The sequence below is a fragment of the Anser brachyrhynchus genome (assembly GCF_964034855.1).
Source record: "Anser brachyrhynchus genome assembly, chromosome: 4".
NCBI classification, from domain to species: Eukaryota; Metazoa; Chordata; class Aves; order Anseriformes; family Anatidae; genus Anser; species Anser brachyrhynchus.
Genome location: NC_137698.1, coordinates 27,951,021 through 27,975,072, shown reverse-complemented (window position 1 = coordinate 27,975,072; position 24,052 = coordinate 27,951,021). Strand labels below are relative to the sequence as shown.

The following is a 24,052-nucleotide window of genomic DNA, read 5'->3' as shown; positions in this document are numbered from 1 at the left end:
TTAGCCTTTGAAGAAAGTTATTAGAATAAAATAAATACCTTTTTTTTTCTTTCTCCTAGATTCTGCTATGTGGTTTTCCTGCTTTTTTGTTACATACCTATAATCGTATTTGAATAATTATATCGATGCTGTTAATTGCAGCATCTTGAAATACATATCAAAGTAAACAGAGTGCTAGTAGTTAGGTATCTACTTTGGAAAGAAGCACAATCACAAGAGAAATTAACAGAAGAAAGAATATCAAGTATCAACACTACACAGAGTAGATTTAGGTGTTAGTTCCTCAGGCTGAGGAAAACAACTAGTCTTTTCCAACACAGTACATAAAATGTAGCAGTATTCACTGTGATAATAACCCAAAGGCCCTAGGAAGCACACACAAAAAAATAAAATGCTAAGTTCACAAAGGAAAATATAAGGCCAAAGCATTATTTATAGGGATGTGCTTGGGCCCTTAACCTGTAAATAAATCATACTGAATTTTTTCATGTGAATGAAGCCTCAAATTTATTTCTCCAGAGAAAGACATGAAAGTCTACAATGCTTTGTGAGGCAGACCTGGTACAACAGTAGCTTAGAGGCTGAAGAGAGTTCATTTGAATGTTATTTAAGCATCAGCTCCATAGAGCTTAAAGTGATTTTGCACCAGCCTCTGGAGAGCTCCAAGCTACAATCCAGCAAAGCTTTGAGGACCAGGTATAAGCAGAGCTGCAGGGGAACGAGTTGTGTTCTGTAGAGAACGAAGGCACCTGCTCCCAAACTGAGCTGTGAAATCCCACCTGTTCATAACAGGAAGGAAAAGTGGTCAACATTTAATACACATTTTCAGGCATACACAGCATATACATACACTGACATACACAGTCAGTGATGGGTGTTGTTTTTGAAGTAGCAGAGACTATTACCCAACTCACTGATATTCAACGACTTCAGGTACTACTTGTTGAGTGTGACAAGCTGGGCACTCTGACTTGGGTGAAGGTGTTTTGCACCATGCTGCAGCTCAGGGTTACCACTGTGCTTTGCTTATGAAAGTCAAGGAGACTTGCTTCAGAGTAGGTCATGGCCAAGAGCTCACACTGGGGCTGCTGGGACACCTGTACAGTACTGCAAGGGCAGGAACACAGTGAGGGCAAAGCCTCCTGCATGTGTCACCAAGCCAGCCTGCATCGCTCTTGCCCACTCTGTGTCATAACTTCAAATTGGCATGTAAAATGCCACGACTCCAAGAAAAGGCAAAGATAACACGTGCACAAGCCACTGTGAAGAAAAAATAAAAAAGACAATTCCCAGACATTCCCCAGCCTGATCATAAAATACTTTTTGAAAGTCCTAATGTCAACTGAATAAACAGCAAGCCTCAACTCCTGCACATACACTAAACCAGCTCCAAGCCTCACCACAAGAAAAGTTCCCACACTCAAGCTGAATTGACAAACACTTCCAGTGCCTTAAAATGGATGTCTCTGGGTTTTGTTAGCCACTGCTTCATAATCGCAAGCTGCAAAAGAAAAGATGAGAGACTAAAGTGGAAAGCTAAACAGGGAGAATGTTACTCCCTCAGTTTCAGTTTACGGTCTTTATTTAATTGCCAATTAATCTGATCATTTTTTCTATCAAACAAACATGAACATTTCCAAGCAAGAGACATTTCTCTTCCTCCTTTTCTTCTACAGTGCTTATGAAGTTAAAGAACAGACAAGGAGGGGCAGCACACCTATTTTACTCAAATGAAGGATCATTAGGGCCTGTCAATGTGGCAGTTCATGTCAAGCAAGTGGTACTTGCCCCCCAAAGAGTTAGTTGGTTGACAGTGTGTCACTCCAGCAGCTCACAGTGCTTCCTGACATTTGAAGATCAGCAAATCATATATTTTAAAAATAAATCAGGTATAATGTATTTTACAGGCATGGGGTTTATTATTATAATTCCAATATGGACATGCCTTATCTGCTGGGTACTGTATGTGTGGATCAGGTTTCTTGAGAGCAGATGTGACCTCAGTATTTGATTTCTAAGGATCCTCTGCTTATCACAAAGAGATTGCTATAATTTTCTCTTTGGACAGATGTGGTTATTTCTCTGCTTTATACCCTTTTATGTAATACACTACTTGTCCCTTATCAAATGTCTGCCTGAAAAGGTGAATGCTAATGTCAAAGAATTTACATAAAAGAAAAACAAAGCATTTTTTTCTAATTGTTGGCATAGAACAATTTGCCTTTTGAAGCAGTAAAATTCATTGCTGACAATATTGTTACAACATATTTAAATTAGTAAAGCATTGATCCTGCAGGGGAGCATAATTAGCTCTGCAGAAATACATGCAGGGAGAACGTCAAAAATTTTTCGTAGAGTGACTTGAATTACAAATAAGTGGCATTGCTATTTTTACTACACATATATTATAGGTAGAGTTGCCTAGATATTAAGGCACTCAGCTAGATGGAAGAAAGGAGAAGGGCATGAACCACATTATTTTTTTTTTCTTTACAAATGTTATTTAATAGGTATTTGCATTATTATCTTTGCTGGAGGGACTTGAAAGACTGCTAAGAGGTGCAGCCTTGCACTTACATGAAGTGCTGTTTGGTAATGCCCCCTGCTACATGGCCCTGAGTCAGCTGGTGGCCAGACCTGAAGGTGGCCAAAGAGAGGACAGCACAGTGCAGCAACCCAAGCCCAAGGAGTGAATGAGCACAGCAGAGAGGACCAGGGAGCACCAGCTGTGATGCTGACAGTGGGGATGAGGAGCAGGCTCATAGAATCACAGAATCACCAAGGTTGGAAAAGACCTCCAAGATCATCTGGTCCAACCATACACCTACCACCAATGTCACCCACTAAACCATGTTCCCAAGCACCAAGTCCAACCTTTCCTTGAACACCCCCAGGGATGGTGATGCCACCACTTCCCTGGGCAACCCGTTCCAATGCCTGACTGCTCTTTCTGAGAAAAAATGTGATGGAGGAAAGTAGGAAGGGATCTGAACATACCCTGTTCCCCTGGCTGTGTTACAAGAGGCTGGCACTGCCTTCATATGGCCTATCAAGGGAGGAGAGGCTGTCACTGTCCTTGTGGAGCATGTTCAGGGAGAAGTAATTGCGACATCTTGGTACGAAGGGCAGTGTTGACTATGGCAGCATCCCATCTTCTGACTTTCACATTAAGGGAGTGCTACCTTAAGTCTGAATTCTTGCTGAAGTAAAGCAGTGACTTTTCAGTAATAGTACCTAGAAACAAACAAAAATAATGAGCGTAGGATAAGTCCTGTCCAATTTCATTCTACTCTGACAACTGACACAACTTCCCCATGATGTATGCATGATTAATAATTTATAATTAATTCATAATTAATTGTGATAGTGCTTTTCCTAATTTTAAGTAAGCACCATAGCAAAACTGTCTAATTGAAATCAGCAATGGGATAAGATTCAAGATTCCTTGGCAGAATGCTTGGATTAATAGGAAAAACATTCTGAGCTGCCTTACTCAAACATTAGAGAAAGCTGGTTAATTACTGTAAGTCATTATTACGCAGGCTGAAATACAAACTGAAGTGGAGTTAATCTTGTGATCACTGATATGCCCAGGAAGTCTGGTAACTAGGCTTGCCATCCATAGAAATTACACTCTGCAAGATCTCTAACCAAAGCTGGCAGTACAGCATAGAGGATATGTAAAGACTGAATGAAAAGAAAAAAAAGAAGTAGAAATATCTCATAGCTGTCATGGTTGTTCCCCCAGAAAAAGACATGTGCATTTTTATCCCAAAACCTCCTGAAAATCCTAGGAAGGGAATAGCATCACAACACCCTAAACAGTATTTGTCTTGGTACTACAAACACTGGTACTGCTCTGAAGTGTACTGTTTTTGTGACCGTTTATTCATGTGCTAAACTTCAAAAAGTGGCCTTATTCTACACACACACACACACACACACACTAATGTGCTCTATCCTGCCAATTTACAACCGCAACACCAGCAAATAACCCAAGATAACAAAAGAAAGCAAGACTGAACAAAGGAGTTTGTCTCTTCTGTTTACCTACGATCTGTACTCACAGCGATAAAGTGGTAAAGTGGCAAGGAAAATGGACAGAAACTCTTTTAAGAAGAAATCTGGGTGCACAGTAGGTGATCATTGTTCTCAATTGGATTAAAATGACTGTGATGTATATAGAGCATCACGGGAAGAAACGCAAGAAAAATGTTAAGTCTTGAGATAAACAAATCAGTGGATATTCGTAAAGTAAAATTTCCAGCTCAGTGAGGCTTAAGGCTGGGAAATAATTACTCTTACACCTGAGAAGTAAGTACAAAGTTATTTGGAATGAATCAAGTCTACCTTCCCTGGTCCTTACCTTCATTAATTCCTCAATGTTTAATGAGCAGCTCTTGCTTGCTTTCTGCAGATGTTGTTGATCAAAACTCAGGCATGTGAGCTGCCCTAATTACAACTGCCATCCTTACAGCAAACACAGTCTTAAACTTAGCTGTGTACTTACTGCTTTGATGGATTTGATTTTGTACAAAGAGGATGAGCTTATGCAAACGCAACATATTCCTGCAGCACCTACTTACAAAAAGCTTTTATTGAAATCCATAAAACAAGTCAGATAAGTGCAGACCCTTTATAGGAGGAGCAGAGTATCACTAGGTCTGCAATTTTTTAATTACCCTGTTTAAAAAAATATATATATCTTAAAGATACATTACAATACATTATTAAATGAGCGTACACTGTACAGATGAGAGCAATTTCTGTTCACGCAAAGCTTTCTGCTTTAATTTATTAACGTATTACATACTACTTACCAAACTAAAATTATCGTGTAGTCTCAGGCCAAAGAGGTGCCTTCGCAGACTAAGTTGTCTCATTATTTATTCTTTATTAACCATCTGGGCAGCTGATTACTTCCTTCAAGGTAATGCTGCTTCTTGCAGCTCACAGTCACTATTGCCAAGGTTACTACAGTATCACCTGGCGATATGAGAGTACTTTTTGGGATCTCGAGCAGTGTTCCTTCTGCCAAGCACCCATCCCAGTGACCAGCAGCACCTTCCTGTCCCACTCAATTCAACCAAGGAGCTGGGGCCATGCAAGAGGCTCTGGCATCCATCCCAGAGAAGAGCCCTGCCAGGCTGGTATGGGGCATCTCTTGCCCCTGCACCTTGCCCAGTGAAGGTTGCATTGGGACTGAGGTATTCCTCCAAGTCATCGTTTTCTGACAGAAGTGCCATAGCACTGGGAAACCACTGTTTTCCCCATTACCATTTAAGATGTGGACAAACTGGCTTACCTGAAATGAGGCTTTTACAGTTACTTGCTAGCTATCAATAGGCAAACAGCATGCAGGCCCATTTTTGAGGAATTTAAACTTAGTTCTGCTTTTGAATTAAAGCTGCAGATAAACATAATGTTTCATATGTTGTTTGAGAGAATATTATAGGCATTAGAGGCTTAATGTCATTACCACACTGAATGCCTTTCTCTGCCCCACTTGCAGATACAGATAGATGCTTTTGTCACTGTACGAGGAGACCGTGCAAAACTGATTCTGAGGAACTTCATTATGCACTGAATGCTATCGCCTCTGGAGCCTTTTAATATCAGCATCCAATGCTTTTGAAAACTTAATGGATTTAATATGGTCTTCCCTTACCTGACCAATTTGAATCTTTGAAATTTTGTGCAATTAAATTTCACCCAATTTCTTACACTTCCATGATGATGAGTTATGAAATGCAGAATCGAGGGGCATGGGTTTTAAAAAACAAACACACCTTGAGACCAGCATCAGTATGTGAATGAGCATACATCTTAGGTATTTCCGTCACTCTTTTTCTGGTGGCAAGCAGAAATTTCAGAGAGAAATTGCTAGCAGATAACAGATGTGATGCATGGTGGACCTACAACAACATTACACTATAATACTGAGCTCAGTTATGGTCACCTTGCTATAAAATTGATAATACAGGAATGGAGAAAGGAAAATAAAAGGAACACTGAATGATGCATAGATTTGGAGAATATAGTTATACAGAAAGGCCAGTGAAACCATGCTTCTTTAAAAATGGAGAGACAAGAGATATGCAAAACTGTGTAGACAATCGAAAGTATAAGCAGATTTTAGGTACCTAGTTCATACAATCTGACTGAGAGAGGTTCATCTAATGAATCCCTGCCTTGAAATTACTCAGAAATCAGGTACACAAACTGAAGTCATGAAAAAAATGCAGCACTGTGCTATTATTGATAAATAACAGTTTAATACCTGAAAGCACAATCTGAATCTTTGTTTTGAGAATGTTAACAGCAAAACAAAATGAAACAAATGAACAAAAAAAAAAAAAACTGATAAGCATTTCCTTGGCAATTGTGAATGTTGTTAATTTTGGGGTTTATGTGAAAGAAACTCTGCTAATCATGAAGCTAATGAATAATGATGGAGCTAATGAGAAGCCAACTAAAAACTGAAAGAGTTGCAGAAGTTGCTAGTTGTAAATAAATAGAAGGAACCAAATTACATGACACTGGTTTAATTTAATTAATTTAATCACGAGTTTCTTCTCGACACACAGCCCAGCAAAGTGAAAGGCAGCAGGACAGTGTGAAACACAGCTCAGCACTGCCCCATCCGAACTGAGGCTGGGAGAGTGGCTGCTCTGACTCTCCAGCCACATAATGCCTGAGCATCTTCAACAAAGTGGAACAGCAGAAAGAAGGGAGAGGGAAGCTAAGTGGAAAAGGAGAAGCTAACAGTGCAGAGAGCTCCCTGGAAATTATGCTGGAATTGCAGCATTTCTCGGATCAAGATGCCGGGGGATGAGAGCAGCTGCAATATGATACAGTGTCATAATACAAATGAATGAAAAATTAATAGATGAAAACATACATCTCCAACTGAATGTGTAATTGATACAATTAGGCATTTTCATTTAGAAATAACACTGTGCATATGCTCGTCCATATTTTGGATTATTAATATTGTCCTATAGATTCTACAGAACTACCAGGAGATGTCTCTTCTTTGTTCGCTTTTTTTTTTTTTTTTTGGTAATTATACACTGCCTTGATGATGTCAGTTAGCTTATTTAGGGTTTATAAGATTCATGGTAAGTGCAGCAAATTTTGTGCTACAGGAAGAATTTCTAAAGTGTTTATTCTCTGTGCTGTGAGAGTGGTTAGCTGCTCCTAGGCTTGGATTCTTTGTGCAGGCCATGTAAACACTGAAATAAAGGCAGGATGTAAGAGAAGAGAGAAAAAGGTTCAGGCTTTGCTATTTTGTCAAAAGGCTGGCAGAGTACTGTCAATCTGGAAGAGACTTGATGAAACATTTTACACCAGGATGGTTCCTTTGAGATAACATTTCTCACAGCAGGTTCAGTCTTCAGTGTTAAAGAAAAGAAAAACAAAACAAATTAAAAACAACAAGGCTAATAAAAAAGAAAATGAGGCTAATACCCTAATGTGTGCATAAAACTGTACAGCAGCAGACAATGGACACTGCAGAATGGCTTATGTTCTGTAATATTTGCAAAACAGATCAGACAATTTTCATTTCAGAAGTTCTGGCATTAAGAACTAAAACAAAAAGATTGTTTTTCTAGTTTTGTTTTGAGTTCTAAATGCAAGGATCTAATACAACGACATTCTTTTTACTAATTGAAAGAATTGTGAGAATTTGGTAATTTCCTACATTTTTCCTATTACCACCATAACTTTTAAATTATCTGTTTATGGTAATTTAGTTAGGAAAATGGTATATCATGTATAAAAAGTGGCAGCAAAGAAAAGGTCTCCTGAGACTGGTGGTAAATACATTAATACTTAAGATGAAACTTAAGTAGAATAAACTTAAAAAAAAAATAGTGGAATATCAGACATAGGAATGAAGGATGCATTTACCGATGACTCATTACCTTGCCCTACAATCCCTTCTTCTACTGTTGCAAACCTAAATTTTCTTCACTCTTCACATCAGCTTTTTGCTATTGTCAGGAAAAGTTTGCTTTCCTCCCTCTGCAATCCACTTCTGCCGGCAACTAGGGGACTGAGAATAAGCTTGAGGCATAACTGAGCAAATAATGTATTGTGTTCTAGAGTGCGTTAATATAACCGTGTTTTAACTGCTGCCAGGCTACATCTCATGGCCTTACTTCCTTGTCCCCTTGAACCCATGTCAGGCTTTTCACCTTCCCTGAATCTGTGAGTTCCCCAAAGAAGGAAGTGCTGCTTTGCTCCTGCTTGCAGAGTACCTGCCTAGCTGTGACACAGCACAAGGCACATCTTGCAAAGGAGTTGCATGTGCTCTTCCATGCAAATTTTACCTTCACACCCCCTTTCTCCTACTACTTAAGTCCAAAAATGTAAAGAGCTGTTCACATGTCAAGTGTTTCATTTCTCTTTTTGTAGAGAGAGTAACAGTAATGATGCTAATATCTTATGTTTTGACTTCTCTTGCATTTGAAAAATTCCAGACTGTTCTCTATTTATTCCTCACAGCATGTTTAACAGACCGTTGTCTTTGTGACTCTCATAGTGATTTTGGGTATCGAGCCATGCAGCCCCCTGTGAGATAAGGAAGCAGTACAATTATTTGATAAATGTGAAGTTGCACTAGAGAAAGATTGCAGGCTAAAACTACACAAGTGCCTAGGTTTCCTACACAGTGCATGGAAAAGACAGGGTTTCCAAGTGGGATACACAAAATGGCAAGCCATCATATTACATTTTCAGCTAATTAACTAGGATAAAATATTGAGGACATTCACCACAGGTAGCTCCTACAATATCCATAGTCTGAAACCTGTTCTAGAAAACTGGTGCCTTCACAATAACGCTCTGGAGGTACTCTTGCCATTTAACAATAGCGAGGCTGTGCTATCTGGTGAAATATAGCTTTTTCTGTTATGTCCTCCCATCTAAAAAACTGTGGAGGAAAGAAATGAAACTGGATTTCTGAGGGAAGCAATCAAGGAGGAGACTACTGTGTGAAAACCCAAAGACACACCAGGAATGAGAAAATGTAATTCCTTCAGTGTTGCTGTTGCAAGTCTCTTTTCCTAAGCATCACGTGAGTGCTATTGCATTTGGCCTTCCAGGAAATTTAGATCTAATGTGGTCTGCTTTCTAGACCCCAGCTGGAATCAAAGCTACAGTAGTCCTGCTCCCCGCACGCCTGACTTTCAGAAGGGGAACACACAAACCAGTCCCTTTATCTCTGATCTCTCAGTCCTAATCCTGAAGGGAGACATGTAAAACATCCTCGAAATGTAACTCATCACAATGCATTTTGTAACTCTCTTGGATAGCAAACATCAGGATTCAATAACGGTTCTGGTTTTATAGCAAATCATAATCTCTCTCCACATTAGCCTGTCGATGTTTCACAGTCTGTAAATGAAAATGCCTCCCTTGCAATGAAAAGATCATAATCTTAATATGTTTCTTCATGGTAATGTTCCTTCTATTCCATAGATACCATACCTTTTCTCTGTCAAGCTAATTGATACACATCTAATGAGTGTATCTATGTCAGTCTCTGTATAGCTTTGAGGTTTGGGGCTTCTATTTAACACTGTAAGACAGGCACTGCGTCCAGGAGATTTTTGGTATTTCTTCTTCCACGTGTGTTTCCTGGACCATTAAAAAAAAATACATAAATAAAAGAAAAACCATGAACCTGATCTTGCCAAGACCACAACAACATCCCCCAGCCTTATCAAATATAGGTCATATTAAACTATCATTGAACAAATAAAGAGTTGGAGAGACAAGGACCAACTTAACCAAAACTTTTTCTTTTTAACCTTTTACTATAAACCCTGAGTTTGCTATCGGTTTTGAGCTACATGCAACCTCAGATGAGTAAGACCCAAACTAAGAGAAAATGAATTCAGCCACTTTGGGGTTGCATGAAAAGGAGTCATCTGGACAAATGGGTAAAGTAAATTGTAGTTAAAGACACAAAAACTCTCAAAGCTTAGAGAATGCACTCAGAGTCAAATTACTCATATTATGCATAAGACCAATAGATAGCATGTGACATATATTTGAAAATTATTTGTTCTTTCTTTCCATTTCTCCTTCAGCAAACTTTGATTTGTTCACTATATTTCCATTACTGTATGTGTACACATCAATTATCTGCAACTGGTGGGGTCCGTATCTGGCACACACAGACATTGATGCAATGTTTCAATCCAAACATTGAGCCATTTTTTAAATTCACATTATTATAATTACCATCCAGACCTTTCAAAAGATCAGTCTCCAGAAATGATGCAGCAATTAAATCAATACTGAACATTCAGCTCCCTTTCCATTTTTTCTGAGCAGAGGAATGCTTTGTGTGCTTGCTGCTTCTGAAGCTGCAGCTGAAAGTCAAAAAGGAGTCAACGGCTTTGAACTTCTCTGCTCAGTATCTGTCATTAGGTCCTTGTAAGCTGAAGAAGACAAAATCCCTATCCTTGATGCTGGAAAGAGAAGAGAGGTTTGCTTGGTCTGCACCAGGAAATAAGGGCTGCATTTGTTCAGTGGTACATACTAATCACAAGGTATTGAACAGCAGGAAATTTTTAGGCAGCTTACTTGTTAACAATATTTATTACACATTTCTATAAGCCTATCAAGCATAGCTTGTTATGCTAACATGCATCTTCATGACTTCAGCTTCGTATTAAAAAAAAAAAAAAAAAAAGCACTGTGATGAAACTTTCCAAAAGCTACCTGACCTGTCTTCCTGTCTCCTGTGTCCCTTGGCCATGGTATTTTTGGCAGGGAATAAAGGGAAGGAGAAGTATGTGCTTCAGTGGTGACTGATGTCAGTGATCCTCAGAAGGTCACCGTAAGTCCTCTTGTGCTGATGGATCCTGAGGACCTGATCTCAGCTGGCCACAGGCTAGGCTGGGAGAAAGCATCATTCATCAGAAATAGGCTGTATCGCTGTGCAGAACAGACTCAAGAGTACATCTTGATACAGGAGAACGTTTGGAGAGAGACTCCTATTATTCTTCCACTCAGAGCACTGCTTTGTGTCATTTTTTCTCTGGCAGCCCATTTGAGAAGTGCGGAATGACACCATCATAGAGATGTTTGGCATGGAGCTGAGAGAGGGTGAGGAACAGCTCAATTTACACCACTCAGGGCATTTCTGTCTGAGTTATAGTAACTCAGAGACAGGAGAGAAACATATTTGCCTATGGAGTAAATCTGGAGAGAGTCAACTGGAATTAAAAATAATCTAATCCTCAGTCTCCTATTGTATTGTTTTTGAGCTGAAATTTTATTTAATTGAGAAAATAAGAAAGAAATTGGACAGCAGGTTCTATTTAATGGGACAGCTTCTGTAACAGCTACAAAAATGGGTGTGCTTTTTAAGGTGTCCTTAAATTAAATGCATTTAATTCCCTACTTGTCCCTATTAATTAAACATATTTTTCATACAATTCCCAGAGCTCCTTTCATTTCTAAACACAGAAATACTTACGCTGTCTCCAGGCAACTGGCCTTGATAATATTAATTTGCAGGACACAAACAACACACCATGTCACTGAGCAGTAAGAATGTTAAGAAAGCACTTCAGCACTGAATTTTAATTTTCAACCTTCCATCAACACAGGCAAAAAATCTCATTGTATTCAAAGTAATATTCTTGAAAGGATATGGTATCTTAATTTACATATTACTATGGAGGAAAGTAAGTCAAAAACCTCTGTGAATGTTATTGACTTGAAACTAAAATATCTGAAAGGCATTATTTATGGTTGGGCTTAACATCCATTATATGAATCTTTGCAGTTTTCAGGAGAGGTGTAAACTCCTTTACTTGGCAGTAAGTATAGTATTTAGCATAAGGTAATTTTGGAAATAACATTTGATAACTACTGGAGACAGAATAAGAAAGATGGCAATTTAGCTTATACAAGCCTACACAAGCTGCTGCTCAGGGCTAGTTTTAGTTAGGTGTCCAGGAGGTTAGGCAAGAGGTAGACATCACCAATCCCACATACAAGTGGATCTGAGAAACAGAGGCTATTCCACAGGCAGAGATCAGGCAAACAAAGACTGCTCACAAAGTAGCCTACACTTACAAGTCTAAGATCATTTGGATTAAAATAAAATGGCAAAGCACCCAACATCATGATTTCTCTTCCTTTCAAATATCAGCTCCCTCTTGTGCTGACACATGGAGCACTGAGGCTTCCAAAAGGGAACTAAAAAAAAAAATAAAAGTGTAATTATTAGAAATACCAGCTACTGTGCCTAATCTCATTCCCTAGAATAAATAAATAAATAAACACCTACAGTAGACTTCAGAAGAGAAGGTTAAAATTTTATAAAGTGCTGAAAACATTCTGAGATAAAATGGAATGACAAATTCAACTGTGGGAAACTATCAGCTCTCCTTTCAAATGTGTTTTTTCCTCCACAGCTAGCGCCCTTGCTAGGCTCTTTGGAAAAAAAAAAAAAATCATGAGCAATATGCTTGATTGATTAAGGTTATATTACAGCACCACCTGTCAAAAGAGCATTCGGCTCTTTTGTTTAGAGAACACCTTATCTTTATGAATGCAATGGTTGCAAGAAGTGCCTTGGGACTGTGCGGGATGGAGTGATACTAATTCCAGAAATAAGAGCACACTAGAAACTGGATAGAATACGTGTCAGGTCACTCGTGGTTATAAAGTGGCTCAAAATGAGGTGTCAGTTGTATAAGAGGTTAGCATACATAAATTTGTTAACATGGATTCATAGATTTTAGGGCCAGAAAGGACTATTAGTCTGACATTACTTAGTTCAACCTGCTGCATATCACACATCGCCCTGCCGTGGGACCTACAATTTGTGCTTAGCCGGAATACATCTTCCAGGCAGGCATTCTGTCTTGACCTGAGAACATCAAGAGATAGAAAGTTCATCTCGTCCCAAGAAAGGTTGTTCCAAACATTAATAATCCTCACCACTTAAAAAAAAAAGTGATGCACATCACCAGTTTGAATTTGTCAATCTTCCAGCCATGAGTTCGCATCATAATAGTCTTCTTGAAGATTCTTATTCACGATAATCAAACATTAAAAATCAAAGCAACAACCACCACCCCTCAAAACAAAACAAAAAAAAAAACAAAACAAAAAAACAAAACATACAAACAAAAAACACCACCCTGCAGATTCAGATGGCTCTCTCTTTCTCCAAGTATCTTTTAGAATCAGCTTCAATGGTTTATGATTGCACAGTCTGTGTTTATAATCCTTTGAAAATGTGGAAGGTGAACGGTATGGGATATCCTGGTCACATAACTGTGAATAAATGCATACTTATATGCAGAATGATCTCTTCTACTATAGACTGTGTTTACACATCAACACATTTTTGCACTCCTTGGAAGCACGTCTAGCTTTATCAAAAAGGAATTGGTTTCATGTGCTCCAGAACTGCTCCTGGAATAAACTAAAGGTTAGTGGGATGATTGGGAAACTGGTTACAATAACACACCCTTCATCCAAACTAAGGTACTAGCATAGGCACCTTATAAATCCTAAGTGGTTTCAAAGTCACTGCTTTTGTGGGCAGAATTCTTAAACCTGGAGATACAGGCTGAACTCCTTGTCCTTAAATATATGCCCCACATTTGGTTCCAGTAAAACACCAGTCAAATTCGCATTAACCACCTGCTTCTTTTAATTATTGTTTTTGTCATTTTTGCCTTTCATGAGTTTTATCACTTTATAACTCATTTTTTTGATTATTCATGATACAAACCATGCAGAGCATTGAGCTAAGTACTAATTCTGTCAGGACCACACTTGAAATATTCCCAAGAAAGGAGAACATGTTATATATTGTACCTAAACTGCAACATCTCTCAGGCTGCGTGCCTGCTCATTAGAAGGGCGCTGCAGCAGGGCCAGTCTGCCCAGCTCCATGCAGCAGGCTGCTGGAACAGCCCTGAGGGATCGCAGAGGAGATCATCCTGGTGTGACTGAGAAGGGAGGTGACAGGGTCATCAGCGAGTTAATTAGAATCACCTCAATGTATGGAAATCCTGAGTTGCCTTGAGACAACCCTTATACTTCAGCTGGCAATGGGCTCTGAGGGACTGCTCACTGAGAAGAAACGGCAGACCTCTGCCTTGGCCTTTTCCCCTCATCCTGCCCACGTAAAAGGGCAGGGAGAACAACTGGCAGAGGGACCCACATAGCTGAGAAGCAGAATCTGTGAAATATTTCTGTGCTGTGGAATAAAATTCAGCGAGGCAAAGAAGTTATCATCATTACATTTGCATTATAAAGGAGATTTAATTTAGTATATAATTTATTTTGATAAGCAAACATTTGTTATTTCAAGGAATAAAAGAATAGCACATTTGTCTTCAAGCAAAATTAAATACCAGATATCTACTGGTAATTCCAAGCCCTTTGAAAAATAAAGGTAAGAGCATCACATTCAAATTATTTCTCCAGATATTTATAGGTTTGACCTTAATCTCTCTCTTACTTTAATATTGTTGCCCTAGTCTACTCTGACCATGTGAGCAGTCATTGGTAATTCCTAGAGCATTATTGGAGTACTCCTCCAAGAATGCCGATGGCAATTTTGGAAGTGGGTTTTCATCCTCCAGGGCTCTAGGTCACGTGGCTAACATTTAAACAAATTCACATTTCTTAGGGCAAGCTAGAAAAACACTATTTCATACATATGTCCCATTAAGGTGGTACAGTGTTTTCCCTTCCCACCGCTTGTCCTTGGGGCCTTAACTTTCCAAAGAAGTATTGAAAGCCATACCATAACTTCCCTGATATACAGGAGTTAATCATTTATTTTGCAGATCATCTCCCACTTTCTCACAAAAATATCTATGCCTTTCACAGCACCACCTTCCTAAGATACATTCCTCAAAGGAATCACCATCTGAAATATTTGTCTTATCTGTTTAGCTTGGATAACACATGGTAACAATTGTGAGCAAATATACTGCAATATGGTGTATTGAGGCAATGCACAGTAGTCATATCTGCATGTCACACGTGTACTTGGCTATATTTTATGGTGCACTGCATTCTACATGAACAAGCAAACAAAAAAGCCTAGAACACATACAACATGTATCAACAGTACTCTATAAGAAAGCAAACTGCATACAGAACAGTAAATGTTCCCTAAACCATGGTCTGAGGGTAAAAAACAAACAACACCATGACAATACCACAACTCCCTTCCCCCCACACCCCCCCAAAAAAAAAAAAAAAAAAAAAAAACACGTTCAAGGAATGTGGCACTTCGAAAAGACAGCAGATAAATTATGCTGACAAACTGCAGTGGGAGTTTAAAAGCTCTTAAAAAGGCAATACCTTCTAAAAGTGTTTCTCACCTTATCGGCAGCCAAATAAACAATCTGAAGCTCAGATCTGTTCCTCCACCCTGCTGCTGTTGGGAGGAAAAGTAAGAGCTCCAAATATTTTGCACTTGGTGAAGCAGCACGCATATATTATTGCTCCAGACTAAGACTGTAACATGAAATATGAATTCTTAAATTCTCTTTTCTTATTATTTATTCACTGGCTGTTACCTGACCATTGCAACAATCGGTTATCAAAATGCACTGGTAAAATCCTCTGTCAGCTATGAGCTATAGCAAACAGATATCTTTGTAAGCACTCATATTTAGAATAAATCCCCAAATAGATATCTATGGTATGTCCAAATTTGTTCATAATTCCATTTTATTTAAAGGTAAACTTAGTTTAAATGTTTGCAAATGTATTCTGAAAGCAGGCAAGAATATTTCCAAAAAAGTGTATAGGAAGCAAGCACATGCAGTTCTTGTTTGCACAACCTCCTGCTTACCAGTGGGTATCCATCTAAAATGTTGTCCTCCTATCCTTCCTCCTCTTTGACAGCTTTGTTTTGCATCTTCCTGATGCCCATAGCTTGTGAATTATTGCCTTTCTTTTATTTAAAATAATAAAGTTGGTTTATCAGGTAAAAGCAGATGCTAAAACTAGATTCTCTAATTATCACATAAAATAGATCCATACATATGTATGACTTTATCAGTTAATAACAGGTACTGAATATTTATCCCTCCAGCCACACTGGCTACACATTACAAATTTATGACTCTTCTGAATCTACTGTGCAGCCTCCTTCCAGCAGTCTCAAATGGACAAATCTCACCAACCTCTCCTAGGGCAATGATGTTTCTTTCTTTTGATTTTTGTTTTGCTTTAACTACCTTCATCTTGTGTAACCACAACTAATCATGCCATTGCGGTGCCCTCAAAAAATACACATCTATTAATACCCACTGAATTTCATATTTTGATGCAAAACAAAATGTGTGTGTCAGGAGGTTAATAAACACGCAAATTAAAAATATTAAATAGACAAGTAACGCTTCCAAATCAAATGGAGACACTTTCCAGGTCACCTTGAGACATAGTACTTCAAATATCTATCTCACAAGTTTCCATGATGATGGCCTGAGATGAAATCCCCATAGCACACTATGAAATCCAAAGATTTTTGTCCCTTGACAGGTATAGGACTGTTTATGTTTCAGCAAACAAACAAATAGCTTTGTCCCTCCTTACCAAAAGGAATATGAATTCACAATATGAAGCTATGTAAACATCTAAGCTAACCTAGTCACTACGTAAAGAACTGCAAGTATGGTATGCATATACTTTCTCACTTTATCATGATCCCAGGGCATAATATACACATAAACCAGAGAGAGCAGTTCAAGTTTCTATTATGATGCTCTTATATAGCACGCCATCCTCACTGGCATTTAGCACGAATGAAATTATTGAAAAATCCAATAGCAGAAAAAAAAAGAAAATTGTTGAAGTAGGAGACTGGCAGGGCAAAGAAGAGAGAAAGCATTTGGGTAAAGGATCTGACATTAGCATCCTGCCCTCAGGACTCCATTACCTAACTGCCTGTGAATCCAAACCACAACCAAGGATCTCCTGACCATTTCAGTGCTGGATCACAGCTGAATAAGCTGTTCCAAAAGTATTGGAGTAGGCTCTAATGACGTTTAGCTTACTACAGGTGTCTGTCCTTGGATCCCCTATTTCTCACCTTCAGCTTCCTTTTTTCCTCCCTCTACCTCCTCATATCACTTCAGTGAGTAAGAAACAGCAGTTTTTGTTACTGAGAGCTGTAAATCTGCTAATTAAGTAGCCAACACATCTGTGCTAATTAACCAGCTGGCTACCACCAAGAAACATGTGAGGGCTGTATTTTGTTTGCCTTCCTTGTGTGGCAATGCTTCTGCTTTTATTTGTTACCAGTAGCTTCAGTTTAACCAAAATCCCATTCTGGCTGATATTCTCTTGAAACTGAAATTGTCCACTTGTGTTTCGATGTTGCACATACACAGCTTCACCCAATGACTTAGGAGCTGGGCTTTGGGCTTACCCAATACATTTAATACGAAACAAAAGAAAACTGTTAACTGAACTGTAAAACTGTTCGGCCATAATTTTAATGTATCCTTTGACTGACTAGAAGTTTCACTTCTGTCAAATGGGACACTATCATATCCCTTAATTCACAAACACTGTACAAATAAATTTGTTTCTGTCAAAAAAGAAGACAGGTGACAGAAAAAGTAATAAATTACCAGTTCTGTCTTCAAAGTGTGGTTTGAGTAATGTCTAGTAAATCAGGAAAAGGATCATTCACAGAGCCATGAAATGAGAAGCTGATCATTAAATTAATGCTGCCTATTTGTAGTGTCATAAGGCAAGAGGCTTTGGAAGATAATATGTGAACACATAATTCATATTGAATTCACATAAAGGACTGAATTATGTTAACATGGAGTTTGGTTTTTTGTTGCTACTCCTAATGGAAATATTTTCCACACCATTCCAGTGAAGGCTGGCAATATCTGAAAATGGGCAAGCAAATCTGGCAGGCAATAAATAGCCTCAGCACCAGAGAGAAAAAAATGAAAATTATTAACACTTGCATCCACCTTCAGAATTTTTTATATGCATTCACTCTCACTTCAGCCCATGAGCTGTCTTTCCCCTTATAAAGAAGTGGTAAGCCGTATCGAGAGTGAAAAACTCAATCAGAACCAGAGGTGAACAACAGCTTTCTATGCCTACACTCCAACTGAAAATATTAATCATGCATAAGCCCTTGATTAATTAAATATACATAAAAGCTTCCACAGAGAGTCTACTTTGCACAGTAACCACTCTTCTAAAGCACCACATTTTTTTATTTTTTGTTTAGAACTATATACAAGTGAGCAAAAAATAAAAGCCAAGTCAACTTTAGCCTAGGAATATGCTCAAAATACAACCATATATCAAGTCATTTCTCTTCCTCAAGGCTTTCAGTTCTTCTTCTTTGGGCTAGAAAAGAGTATTCCAGATTTTCGAAATCATGACTTTTCATCAGTGGATCAGGATTTTCCCTTCGGAAAATTAAAAGAGCATTCTGGTCCAAAGAGTGTTTGCTGATTCTCACCTATTATCCTAATCTCTCTGTTCTGAATCCTTTCTCGTGTTATTTTACAGTACAGAAATCCTTGGCTTTCCGTCGAGAATATAATGTGTCAGCCTTTGGAAGATTCTCAAAGTGATTATGTGTGCATAATTAATTGTAAAGAGAAAGACCGTCAGTCCCAGAGTATTCCCAGCTCCTCACCCGGACGAACAAGACATCTTTTTGAATTGAAGAATGCAACCTTGTGAAGGAACTCAGCATCCTTGTGCAGTCTACCTTCTTCAAAATGCCAAGCCATATGCTTCTGCTAGATTTTTAATCATATTTAGTAAAGTGAAATGTGACATTTTTGTAATGCATTAGATATCATGACTAGGCAATTACAATAGACTTCCAATTATTCAGGACACAAAGCACTCTTGAATGTAGGTATAGTGAAAGAGGTACTCCACCTGAGAACTCTTCTGTGAAAAACAGTATTATAAAACTGAAAAAAAAAATGTCAAGCCCAACTGTTTTCTTACTTACACAATGGCGATCAATAGCTTTTCTTCTTTATTAAATCAGATTGAAATATCTCGTCTCCATTTTTGGTTTTAAAGGAGAGTGGACATATGATGGAAAATATAGTGGAAAATATAAGAGTGTCTCATCACCAGATACATGCGGTTCTTTTGTTTTTCATATTGTCATTAGTATCCTATAGTACACAATAGGGTGAGGTAAAGAGGAGAAAAGTTTGTCCATATTTGACTAATAGAACTCTAAACTTCAAAGCAAAATTGAGGGACTGACCTTTTGTTGCTGAATGTCAAAGTTATTTGCTCAAATCAAAGCTGATACATAAATGTCATCTTTATAATATGATGGTAATAAACAAGCAGATATAATAAATTAAACTAGCTTTGTCTTGTTATCAATCAGTAACAGTAGTCATTTTATCCAAGCAAGTATAGCACTGCTGTAAAAACATGATCCATGTAAAAGCGGATGAGACTTGTTTCAGTAAGCAGGCGCTCTATCTTTTCTCAGAAAGACAGCTTGGTGAGTTTACTATTTCCATTTTATGCATATAGGTTTGCTTTCAGAGTGCTTGGAAAGTTAGGGACTTTCCCACCTCAGCCTTAAACCTACAGATGCAGGAGTAATATCCTCTGACAACAAGAGGAATCCTCCCCCAGACTGAACACTAGAAAATCAGATCTTCAGGGGCCACAGAAGATGAGACAGATTTGACTCTCTACGCAATAGGGCACTTTCTTAGGATTGTACTCTGTTCCATAGATTGCTTGCATTTTTTTTCAGTAAGGAATCTTTTTATAAAATGCATAAGGACACCACAGTAGGGTGGGTTTTAGGAAGAAGTTTATGATCCATACACTGTTTCCTGATGTTGATATCAGGAACTTTGCAAAACACAAATAAGTGCACCATTAATTCAGGTGTCTTTTGAAATTCTGCAGAAATAATTTTCTTCATATACATAACCTGGCATTTTTATTATTAATGGCCATGTTAAAATGCTAATAACTAAGCTAAAAGCTTAGTAATGAAATATGCATGTTGGTACATGAAGATATCATTAAAGTCAATCCACTTATAATATGTCATATAATTTGTGGCTTCCTATTTTGTACTAGCTCTTGGCAAAGTAATTAAAGAACAATCAAGCCTTTCTCACTAATTAACATTGTCAGTATGTCTGTATGATATGTAAAATGTGATAATGAGTTGAGAACTTTCAGCATTTTGGATGACTTGTGTTTTTAATCTGTCCTGGAAATATTTTAATAAAGAAACATCTGGAAGTAGGGGCATCTTTGTATTTAGTGGAAATCAAGGAAGGATAATGAGTGGAACAAGAGGTTAGAAATGAGGAGACATTAATTTATCTTCCTTATTATGCTCCATTAAGTGAATCCAGGTTATCAAATAAAAGTGATGATTTTGAGCACAGAGGTAAAATTTTTCATTCCAATTTTAAATGACGAACTCTGAACATCTGTATTTACTTCTCAGCTCCAATACGTTTATGAGAATTAGAATTACCTGGTTTTTTATGTCTTTCAGCCCAGTTTGGGCTGAAACCCCAGAGAGTAGTTATGGGTTAAGCATCTTAAATCAAGATATCTGAGAACTTTCCAGGGAAGGGGAAGGGGAAGGGGAAGGGGAAGGGGAAGGGGAAGGGGAAGGGGAAGGGGAAGGGGAAGGGGAAGGGGAAGGGGAAGGGGAAGGGGAAGGGGAAGGGGAAGGGGAAGGGGAAGGGGAAGGGGAAGGGGAAGGGGAGGGGGAGGGGGAGGGGGAGGGGGAGGGGGAAGGGGAGGGGGAAGGGAAGGGGAAGGGGAAGGGGAGGGGAAGGGGAGGGGAGGGGAGGGGAGGGGAGGGGAGGGGAGGGGAGGGGAGGGGAGGGGAGGGGAGGGGAGGGGAGGGGAGGGAAGGGAAGGGAAGGGAAGGGAAGGGAAGGGAAGGGAAGGGAAGGGAAGGGAAGGGAAGGGAAGGGAAGGGAAGGGAAGGGAAGGGAAGGGAAGGGAAGGGAAGGGAAGGGAAGGGAAGGGAAGGGAAGGGAAGGGAAGGGAAGGGAAGGGAAGGGAAGGGAAGGGAAGGGAAGGGAAGGGAAGGGAAGGGAAGGGAAGGGAAGGGAAGGGAAGGGAAGGGAAGGGAAGGGAAGGGAAGGGAAGGGAAGGGAAGGGAAGGGAAGGGAAGGGAAAAGAAAAAAAGAAAAAACATATAGAATCATAGAATTATAGAATATCCCAAGTTGGAAGGGACCCACAAGGATCAATGAGCCCAACTCCTGGCTCCACACAGGACCACACAAAAATCAAAACCTGTATCTGAGAGCTTTGTCCAAATGCTTCTTAAGCTATGGCAGGCTCGGTGTTGTGACTGACCACCCTCTCGGTGCAGAACCTTTTCCTAACACCCAGCCTGACCCTCCCCTGTCCCAGCTCCATGCCGTTCCCTCGGGTCCTGTCGCTGTCCCCAGAGAGCAGAGCTCAGCGCCTGCCCCTCCGCTCCCCTCGTGAGGGAGCTGCAGGCCGCCATGAGGCCTCCCCTCAGCCTGCTCTGCTCTGGACCGAACAAACCAAGGGACCTCAGATGCCTCTCATACATCTTCCACTCCAGACCCTTCACCTCCTCTGTAGTCCTCCTTTGGACACATAAAAATATTAATTTTTATGTCCTTCTTATCCTGTGATAACCAAAAGTGCACACAGTATTCGAGGTGAGGCCACAGCAGTGCAGAGTATAGCTGGACAATCCCTTCCTTCGACCCACTAGCCGTGCTGGGCCTGATGCAGCCCAGGGTACAGCTGGCCCTCCTGGCTGGCAGGTCACACTGCTGGCTTATGTTTAGCTTTCTGTTGACCAAACCCCCATATTAGAGGGGATTAGGATGGATCAGCAATGACCTTTACATGGGAACATCAAGTTTTTGCAAACTTTTGCCATGTCACAAACAGGCGTCCATCAGAGAAAAGCTTAAGTTTTAACATCCTTCCATGCACTATCCTGGCTCCCAGCTTGTGTCCTTTACTTCAGAATAACTTCAGTAGTCAGACTAATCCATTCTTGGGGATTTGCAGGATTTCAAGCTGCCTCCTTCCAAAGAGAGTCAGATCAACAAAAGTGAATAGCATTTGGGATCTTAATACTTGCAGCTCCTAAAAGACCAGTGCAATCTGCCCTGGGGTTCCTGGCTGACTGGCATAGGATCAGGAGTCTATGACATGAGTGTTTCAGCTCCATGAAGAACTTGGCTTCCAGCTTTACAGAAGCTGACTGATGTATGTCTGAGTCTTCCCAAACCCTCAAGAACAGAGTGCCAAGCCAGGAACTCCTTGAGCAAAAGAAGAAAGCAAGCTATTCAGCAGAAAAAAAGTGAATTTGAGATACCCAACAGCTAAACCCAAGCAGATTATCATTATGAATATGATATCATAATAATATCTTCATTTCCTTCACAAGCAAGTAATTTAAGTACTTTATTTTTTCATCCAGACATCTCCTGTATACAGTCCATATTGAAGAGTCCCTATTCCAATGCCTGCATAGAATATTCCAGACCTTTGCTCTGGGCATGTGAGCCATAACTAGAGTGCCAAAAGGGATGTTTAGGAGGGACCGGGCTGGCTTCAACGAAAAGGATAACCAAGGGCACTTGTGTGACAGTGTAGAAATTTGTACTAATCTGCCAGATGAGAAATTAAAAAAAAAGCAATGGTCAGAAACAAGCCCAGAAAGACGAGCCTGAATACACACAGACTGAGCTTGAAGTGAGAATAGTCTTTTAAATGCCAGTCTGTTGGAAAAAATGACTTCCCTTTCAGGAATAGATGAATATGAAAATGCCTCCCTCAAGCAGCTTCTTATGTTCTGACATCTTAAATTTCAGGTCCCCGTGCAAAGAGAAGTAGAAACACTGCTCCTTCCTGACATCAGCAGAGAATGAACGCTGCCATATTGGCAAAAAAAAAGAAACCAAAACCCCATGGTTCCTCTACTATACAATGTCTAAAAACTGAACTGACACTGAATATATGCATCTCATGTAGAGGAACAAACAGTATCGCTGCTTTGCCATCACCAGACACATTCGGGAGCTACTGCATTTCAGAGCATATTTTCTTCAGAACTTGTGTAAGAGTGGTAAAACAACATAGAAATTGCAACACTTCAGCTTGAGTATACCACACAGATAACACAGATCCATAATCTTAATGACAGTGCAGTGTGACAGCATAAATAATACAAAGAGCCTGAAACCCATTAGTAATTTGCCATTATGAAGGCAGTTTTATTCTCTATATTCTCTCCTTCTATTTATTATATTTAGCTATCAGAAAAGGTTTCATGTTCTTCACACATTCTTTTTGTGGTTTGTATTGTTATTTTCTAAATATACAATTTATTTATTTTTTACTCTATTCTATAGGCCAAAATTTTTTTTTGCAGTTTCTTTATTCAACGTACTTTGCAGACAAGTCACTAGGGATAGATCTATTTTTTTCCCCTACCAATTAACACTGGTTGTATTACCTTTGAAGATAAACAACTTCAATTTTCATGTTCTTTGCAACAACCACCTTCTTTACAAGAGACACAAACAGATCTAAATCCAGGTAATCAAACATTCCTCCACCAGGGTTACAATTTTGCTTTGCTTAGGAGGGTATGTTCTAACATTTTTACACATTTGAATTGCATATGCAACCTAATTTGGGTAACTGAGGGAGTTATAACAGTAACTCTGTCTTTCTAACAATCACTAGACTCTGAAATCATGTTACAGAATGATACATATAAAATGTAGTGTGTTTCCTGAAGTAACATTTTAAAATTTGTAGTATCCAAATCAAGCCCATGAGATATTTTAGTATATGGGATTTTTCTTTGCACTTTTTCAAACGGAAAACATCCAGTATTCTTCTTTCAAGTTAATCAACAGACTAAATGACAAATGGATCAGCAGTATCAGAGAAAGGCCTACTAAAATTACCATGTAATGGTAGTCATAAATTATTCTTCAAAGTGGCAGGTAAGTGTTATTATGGGACCTCCCTGCCA

At 39.2% G+C, this 24,052-nt stretch overlaps 1 protein-coding gene across 2 annotated transcripts in view; it reads right to left on the bottom strand.

Moving 5' to 3' along the window:
- The window catches only part of SPOCK3 (SPARC (osteonectin), cwcv and kazal like domains proteoglycan 3), a 318,573-nt gene that overhangs the window by 275,352 nt on the left and 19,169 nt on the right, over positions 1 to 24,052 (bottom strand). The window contains exons 1-4 of one of the 2 annotated variants that reach the window (XM_080591793.1): positions 15,384 to 15,439; positions 10,738 to 10,914; positions 9,496 to 9,645; positions 2,998 to 3,234 (exon numbers count right to left, since the gene is read on the bottom strand). The exons of the other annotated variant lie outside the window; for it this stretch is intronic. The gene's annotated coding sequence lies outside the window, so the exon portion shown is untranslated. Of the gene's footprint in view, positions 1 to 2,997; positions 3,235 to 9,495; positions 9,646 to 10,737; positions 10,915 to 15,383; positions 15,440 to 24,052 lie in introns of those variants that run through there. 2 annotated transcript variants of the gene reach the window in all.